A 9,029-nucleotide genomic window follows, 5' to 3' on the forward strand; every position below is an offset into this window, starting at 1 on the left:
CCCCCCCCCCCCCCCCCCCTACACCGTCAAAACTGGAATAGCCCTTACATATTTGAAGGATTTGTTTAGAGTTTTGGTAAATTGGTGTCTTGCATTTATAATTACCATTATGTATAAATAAACCTGTACCTGCCTGGTCCTGTTATATGGATATCCTAACAATTATTAGCCCCTCATGATCAGAGCTCCCTGTAATAACATTTGCAACCTTTTAGCTCACCTGGTGAGCTTATGCCATACCGCAGCATCCGTCGTCCGTCCGTCAACTTTTCCTTAAAAAAACGCTACTAGTCCTAAACGGCAAAGTAGATTTTGATTAAATTTGGTCTGGAGTATTCTAAGGCCGAAGGGACTCAATTTTGTATAAACGGTGGGTGTGGCCCCCCTGGGGGCAGAGGGGCGGGGCCCAATAGGGGAAATAGAGGTAAAACCTTGAAAATCCTTCTTCTTCTGTAGGAATACAAGGATTTGTTCCATACTTGGTCTGAAGCATCCTTGGGTGAAGGGGAACCAATTTTCTATAAACGGTGGGTCTGGCACCCCGGGGGCTGAGGGGCGGGCCCAATAGGGAAAATTTAGCATTTTTGTTTAATAACCGTCTTCTTCTGTAGGAATGAAAGGATTTGTTCCATATTTGATCTGAAGCATCCTTGGGTGAAGGGGAACCAATTTTGTATAAACCGTGGGTCTGGCCCCCCAGGGGCCTGAGGGGCGGAACCCAATAGGGGAAACATAGCAAATTATTCTTTAAAATCCTTCTTCCTCTGTGGGATTGAAAGGATTTGTTTCATATTTGGTGTGGAGCATCCTTGGGTAAAGGAAAACCAATTTGTATAAACGTTAAGTGGCCCCTCTGTGACCTGAGGGGCGGGCCCCAATAGGGGAAATAGAAGTAAAACCTTTATAATCCTTCTTCTACCATATGGATTAAGGGATTTTATCCTAATTTAGTCTGGAGCATCCTTGGACAAAGGGGACTCAATTTTGTATAAACAGTGAGTGTGGCCCCCATGGGAACAGAAGGGCGGGGCCCAATAAGGGAAACATAGCAAATTCTTCGAATACCTTCTTCTTCTGTACGAATGACAGGATTTTATCTAAATTTGGTATGAAGCATCATTGGGTTTGTTTGTTTTATTTTGTTTAACGTCCTATTAACAGCTAAGGTCATTTAAGGACGGCCTCCCCTGTGTGCAAGATGCATGCGTGTAGTGTATGTGTGTGTATTTTGGAAGGCTGCGATATGTTCGTGTATGGCTCCTTGCGATAGCGCGGAACTGATGCCGACTTTATAGTGCTACCTCACTGAGACATACTGCCGAAGACACCGAGCAGGACGCCAAACCGGTCACATTATACTGACAACGGGCGAACCAGTCGTCCCACTCCTAATTTGCTGAGCGTTAAGCAGGAGTAGAAATTATCATTTTTAAAGACTTTGGTATGTCTCGGCCAACACGATAACAGAGTGTCAGATCTAACGTGTGTGGACAATACTGTTCGTTTTATTTACTCAATCGAGGTAGAAATGTACCACCTAGCACTATTGTTAATGTATTTAGTGATGATTATAAACATAATGATGAATTTGTTTATGATTATATCAATCATTCTTTCCCGTTTAGTTTTCAAACTGGTGGTATCAATCATGTTGTCAATAGTATCATTAAAATATACATACACCACTCACCCGTGTTTAGTTTTAATCATGTCACAGACAAGTCTAGTCCCTATCGTCTGCCCCACCACGATAAGTTAGCAGGCAGCCCTGGAAGCGGTAAAACATTTCTGATGAAACAAATGTTAGAGCAGGCCTATGTTGTGTTTAGTCAACCTACAGCTATGATCATGATCTGTTACGATACTTGGCAACCCATGTTTGACAATCTTAAACGAAATATTAATGAAATCACGTTTGTGAAGGGAATCTTAGACGAAACACAATTTGAGGAGTGGACTTCCGTTACAGACAAACACAAGATAATAGTATTAGACGACTGTTTGTTAGAAGGATCCAATTCCATCCAGCTTATGAAAATGTTTTGCATAGGGTCACATCATCGAAATGTGACTGTCATATTTTTAGTACAGAACGTATTCCAGAAGGGGAAGATCATGCGCACTTTTAAGTTTAAACACTCATTACTTTATCCTATTTAGAAACTATAGAGACCAAGCACAAATCGAAACATTAGGGAGACAGATGTTTCCTGGAAGGTTAGAATATTTCAGACAAAGTTACCTTTCTGCCGTTTCAAAAAGATATAGATATATTTTTGTCGATGTCAGCCCTCACAGCCCGCAGTTGAATATTGTCGACGGCCCGACAGAACTTCCCACACTTCGTTCTAGGATATTGCCAGGACAGCATCCAATCAGCTACGAGCCGAAAAATTGAAACATTTTCTCGACTTTTTGTTATCTGCACCACGACATCAACAGGTTGTCGTTATAAACACACTAACAAGAGAACCATTGAAACTAACGACAGTTTGTTTGTTTGTTTGTTTGTTTATGTTTAACGGCCCATCGACGGCTGTGGTCATTTAGGGCCATGGTGATTTATTTATTCACTTTACTTTTTTAACAAACATGTGAATAGCGAAGATAAAATCAGATAAAATGGTTCATTTTAAAAGTATTCGCATTGTATGTGTAGATAATTAAAAATAATAAAAGGGGGTTAAAATAATAAAAGAGATAACGAATAGATGATATGGAATATGCGATATATATATAACGTCAAAAAGGATAAGGTGGGTTAAAAGACATCAGAGTCTATAAAATAGACCGATGTCTTTCAAATAGTTAAATAATGCCTTCGAATCCACGGAACTGAAAAGTGTTTTCATATCCGGGACTCGGAAGTAGTTATCACGAATGTGTTTAAAATCGGAACATTCTATTAAAAAATGCTCCACTGTAAATGGAGTGTCACATGCGTGGCATGAAGGTATATCTTCTCGTTTTAAAAGGTACGAATGAGTAGGATATGTGTGCCCAGTGCGGAGCCGAGCGAGGACAACTTCCTCTCTACGATCTTTCCGACTGGGAATAGATGTTTTAAGTTTCGGTTGTATCTTAAAAAGTTTGTTGTTGGTCTCCAGAGACCAGCGTTTCTGCCATTCATTTTGAATGGCTGTACGAATAGTAGGTTTAAAATCTGTGTATGGTAGTTTGATATTTGTTTGTTCGAGATTCAATGCATTTTTTGCTTCCCTGTCAGCAAATTCGTTGCCTTTTATTCCGACATGGCTCGGAATCCATAGTAAAGTTATTTTAGACTTTTTTAATATACGAGATATTCGATGAGCAAGGTTTTGTACGATTGTGTTTTTAGGATCTCGTAACTGTAAACTCTGTAGGACAGATAGAGAGTCTGAACAAATAATTGCCTTTTTAATGCGGTGTTCATCGATATGGTCGAGGGCCAAACCAATGGCGCATGCTTCAGCAGAAAAGATGGAGGCGCCGTCTGGTAGTCGGACTGAAGTGCAAGTATTGGCAGTACAGCAGGCTGCTGCCACTTTCTCACCTTCTTTGGAGCCATCGGTGTAAAGTTGTGTATGAGAAGGGTAATTCGAAATGCATTCCCGAAAGGAGGATTTGTGTTCTTCGGGCATAACACTTGATTTCCCTCGCTCATGTAATGTAAAGTTAAAATCGGGGGTTTGAATGGTCCACGGAGGAACATCAGATATGTTAAATTCAGCTATGTCCGTCAATTTTATGTTGAGTTCTTGCAGGAAATTCAAAATTCGGATACCAAATGTTGGCAGAAGTTTTTGGTTTTGCGTAAATATGTTTTGGTATTTGGGGTTGAATACTTGGTTGAAAGCAGGATTTTTAGGGTTTGATTTTAATTGAGTTGCAAATTGTAATGAAAGTTTTATTCTTCTGTCATAAAGGGATGGTTCATTTGCTTCCACGTACAGGCTTTTTACAGGTGTTGTTCGAAAAGCTCCCAGGGCAAGACGTAGCCCTTGGTTATGGATTGGATCTAGCATCTGAAGGTACGAACTGCGCGCTGACCCGTATACCATAGAACCATAATCCAGTTTTGTTCGAATAAGTGATCTGTATAGGCGCAAAAGCATTTCACGATCCGCTCCCCAATCAGTATGAGAAAGGACTCGTATAATGTTTAACGCCTTGGAACACTTATCCTTCAGATACTTTATATGTGGTATGAAAGAGAGTTTCGAATCAAAAATGAGGCCGAGAAATTTAGTCTGTTCAACAACAGGAATTCTAGTGCCATCGAGTGTTAGATTTGGGTCATTGTGTGCTTTTCGTTTTTGACAGAAATGCATGCACACAGTTTTGGATTTAGAGAATTTGAAGCCGTTTTCGTCTGCCCAATTTTGTAGTTTGTTTAAACTCTGTTGAAGTTGTCGTTCTATCGTGTGCATGTTCTTAGATCTGTAACAGATCAAGAAGTCATCCACAAATAACGACCCTTCTGTTGATTGACCAAGACATTTGACTATATCATTGATTTTAAGACCAAACAGTGTGACTGATAGGATTCCACCCTGTGGGACTCCCATTTCCTGTTTAGACGTTTCAGAAAAAGTTGAACCAACACGGACTTTGAAGTGTCTATCTGATAGGTAATTAGATATAAAATTGGGAAGGTTTCCACGTACGCCAAGGTCGTGAAGATCTTTCATGATGCCATACTGCCATGTAGTATCATAGGCCTTCTCAAGATCGAAGAACACAGCGACAAGGTGTTCTTTCTTGGCGAAAGCCTCTCGAATGAACGTCTCTAATCTGATGAGATGGTCATTTGTCCCTCTTCTATTTCTAAAGCCACTTTGAAGAGGGGATATTATATCGTTGGCCTCAAGAAACCAAACCAGTCTAGTGTTTATCATTCGTTCTAAAGTTTTACATACACAACTAGTCAGAGAGATAGGACGATAGTTGTTTGGGTCAGTAGCATCCTTTCCCGGTTTTGGGATAGGTATAATTGTGGAGTTCTTCCACGAATCGGGAATCTTTCCGGAAGCGTAAACTTGGTTGAATATGTAAAGAAGGCATGTTAGTGAAGAGTCCGGTAAGTGCTTTAGAAATTGATATGGAATATCATCAGGACCTGAAGCAGTGTCCTGTGATTTTCTAAGCGAATCAACAAGTTCTGGTAGGGTAAATTGTTCATTATAACTTTCTTTGTTTGATGATTTGAAATTGAGCCGTTTCTTTTCTCTCTTTTTTTTCAAAGACTGGAATTTTTGGGAGTGGTTTAAAGGGGATGAGTTTTTAGCTATGTTTTTTGCAAATGCATCAGCAATTTCAGTCATAGACGAGAAAATTTTGTTTTTATGAATGAGGTGGGAGGATGTTGCCTTTTTCTGCCAGAACAGACTAACGACAGAAATAATCTCTAATACGGTCATGGATAACGTTCCCATGTCAGACGAGAATAAAAAGATTGTATCTAAACAGAAACTCGCCATTCGTGAAGTGTTGGTCAGAAATATAGCAACAGGTTGTCGTTATAAACACACTTACAAGAGAACCATTGAAACTAACGACAGAAATAATCTCTATTACGGTCATGGATAACGTTCCCATGTCAGACGAGAATAAAAAGATTGTATCTAAACAGAAACTCGCCATTCGTGAAGTGTTGGTCAGAAATATAGCACCTAAGGAAAGGAGAAAGAGATTACAAGCTGTAATTAAAACTTTACCGATATTCATCAATAACTACCAACGATGGCAAGATAACTCGTCCTCATAACGAAAACTTAATATGACAGATTAATCGCCGAAACAGACAAACCCAATGAAATAGATGCTATAAACAAACCTGATGAAATAGACATTAAGAAATCTGATAAAAACGATGAACAAAACAAAAATAACATAAACAGGTCTGATGAGACTAAAAATGAAGACAAACAAACAAAGCAGAAAGGAGGACGATTAGCAGTAGAAGAGACCCCGGAACGTGTTATGAATAGTTTACATAAACCAGTCAAGCGTAAGTGGTTATCTTTTAAGATCTAGTTTCCCCTCTATTTTTGTACCATCGTGTATAATCGCATATCCAATATCCTGCCTATGCATTCCATACATAACCTCTGCACTACCACCGTGTATATAAATACAATTCACAAAATCGACCACCATGGACGAACTACCTTCTATCGAACAGCTGCTGCGAGACTACTTAGATAGTGCCGTAGCGGAACAACTTAAAGAATTAAAAAGAGCGCTTGGTGAAGACAAGGAAAATCAACCCCCTACCAAACAACTAAGGTTGGCTGACTCTGAAAGTTACCAATGCCACGTCTGTGATAGACGAATCATCAGATTGCATAACTTCAGAAGACACTTGCTAGGTCACGAACGGCCATTCTCGTGTACTCAATGTCATGTTTCATATACCAGGAAAGAATATTTGAATCGACACATGACGACCAAGCATCAAGATGGTGGAAACGTTTCAACTCTACCTACACCCGCTCGCATACCATTACCTGGACTCTCTCGTATACCCACACCTGAACCACCTTACATAAGTCTCCCACGCCTGGACCGTCTCAGTCTCCTACACCTGGACTATCTCAGTCTCCCATACATGGACCCTCTCACACAAGGTATCCCGTAGTCGAACCTTTCACACCGGTTATACATCAGTTTTCGGATGAAAGCAGCTTAAATGGTTCCGCCAATGTGAGATCTGTCTACGCCATCTAAGCTGACAATGCTGACCTACTTACCTTCTTTAGCAACACCAAAGATAAAGTTGTGGAACATATCACAAAACAGTGTCATAATTTACATGGCATCAAGTGGTACATCTGTGTGAAGGTAGAACTGGAAAAGGAAGATAAAGCAGGAAACAAACAACAATCCTACCCTCATTTCAGGAGTAAAAATTACATGTATCTACCCAGTGAAACATTTTCCCTCCATAATTTAAATGAAGCGTTTGAGAAAATGTTTGTCTCGTTTCAAGAGTATTTGAGAGAGGGATCTAATTGGAGACTCAAGAAAATAGTGAAACTGGAAATTAGTACCGCAAACTACTCACCCTTAAGCGGTTCTTCCTACCTACCAACATTACGACATTCAAGCATCATCAACATCGTCAACAAGGACGAAAAGTGTTGGCTTCTCCGGAACGAGTGGCAAACTACATACCATACGAAGCAGAACTAAACATGTTTGGGATACATTACCCTGTGACAATATCGCAAGTGGAAAAGTTTGAAAGACAAAATGGCATTTCTTTGAATGTGTTTGGATATGAGGATAAGGATATATTCCCCCTATATGTTACAAAAGTGCGGCAAGTACGCTATCATGTCAATTTGTTGTATTTCAAACAAGGTGAGAAAAGTCATTATTATCTTATTAGGAATCTCAATAAGTTTTTATCTAGAACTAAAACGACAAAAAGTAAGACTTTTGTCATTATTGTCTGCAAGGGTTTACTAGAAATGACCTATTAGACAATCACATTCAATTCTGTTCTAAACATGATCCGCAACACCTAGAACTTCCAAAAGAAGGTGAAGACATGTTAGAATTTGACGATTTTGTGAAACAGTTGAAAGTTCCGTTTGTCATCTATGCAGATTTTGAAACTTTCGCTTAGAGAATGGATACATGTCTACCCAATCCAAAACAATCGAGTACGACTCTAAATACAAAATTCGTACCCTATGGGTTTGGCTATCAAGTCGTCAGCATAGATAAAAAGTATACAAAAACACCCGTCATTTATCGAGGTCCAAACGTGAGTAAAACTTTTCTGGAACACGTACTGGAAGAAGAAAAAGAAATCCAAAACATTTTAAAACATGTAGAACTTTTAGTCATGTCTTCAGAAAATGAGTGAGAGTTTCAAACTAGCAAAAAATGTCACATATGAAGCCATTATTTTACCGATAAAACCGTAAAAGTCAGAGATCATTGTCATTTGACGGACTCAAAATGTATTCCTATGCATATAGCGCTGATAGATCAAATAGCAAAAGGTATTAATAAGAGTATCATCATACATGACTTACGTCACGACATGTACCTAGAATGCCTCTTTGGATCTAAAACCATTATTCTTTGGATCTAAAACCATTATGTGTGATATGAATTCCATCAGAAGTGACAGACACGACTTACACGTATACACCATCAGAAAAGCCGGTCTCTGTAGTTTTGACGATAAACGCTACGTAAAACAAAATGGTGAAACGTGGGCACACAGTCATTATAGAATAAAACAAGGCCCTTAACAGTCACCTGATATATTTATACAGAGAGTTGATTTTGTTTCTAACATGAACAGAAATATTTTTCAAAGTGACAAAAAAACAATAAAACCACCTTATTCAATATCAAGCATACAGATTTAAGAGTAAAAAGTATTTGAAACTAGCACCTCTGATTCTAAACAAGGAAAATGAAGAAATTTTTAAACACCGACTCCTTTGGGCCCCACCCTACAGCCCTTGGGGGTAGGGCTGGCTCAAAATTTTCAAAGTATCCAACTGTCAACTCAAGGTTATAATTTCAATCAAGTTATTGACATGTAATATTCAAAGTATTATTTGCCATTACAAACCATAATAAATTTTGCCCCCCCCCCTTCCTTCCCCAGGGTGTAAACGTGAGACCCTAGGGTCATAAACCTTAAGACTAAGACCCTTCCATCTATGGAGAGTATTTGATTCTACCATATCTTGGTCTTGAGAAAAAAGATTTTTGAAATTTCAGTCAATTTGACCCTTTTTGGCCCCACCCATCAGCCCCGGGGGTCAGTCAGGGCGGATATGTGCATACTATCAAACTGCTACCTAATACTGATAATGCTAACCTAAATTGAATTACTTCCAATGGAAATTAAACAAATTTTGGTCCAAAATGGGATTTCCCTATATAAACTATAGTAAAGTTTACCCCCTCCCAAGGGGAAAACGTGAGACCCCAGGGTCAAGAAATTCACAATTTGTGTAAAGCACCTTAAGACCCTTCCATCTATGAAGAGTATTTGATTCTACCATATCTGGTTC

This window comes from Mizuhopecten yessoensis, unplaced genomic scaffold, assembly GCF_002113885.1.
Source record: "Mizuhopecten yessoensis strain PY_sf001 unplaced genomic scaffold, ASM211388v2 scaffold11061, whole genome shotgun sequence".
NCBI classification, from domain to species: domain Eukaryota; kingdom Metazoa; phylum Mollusca; class Bivalvia; order Pectinida; family Pectinidae; genus Mizuhopecten; species Mizuhopecten yessoensis.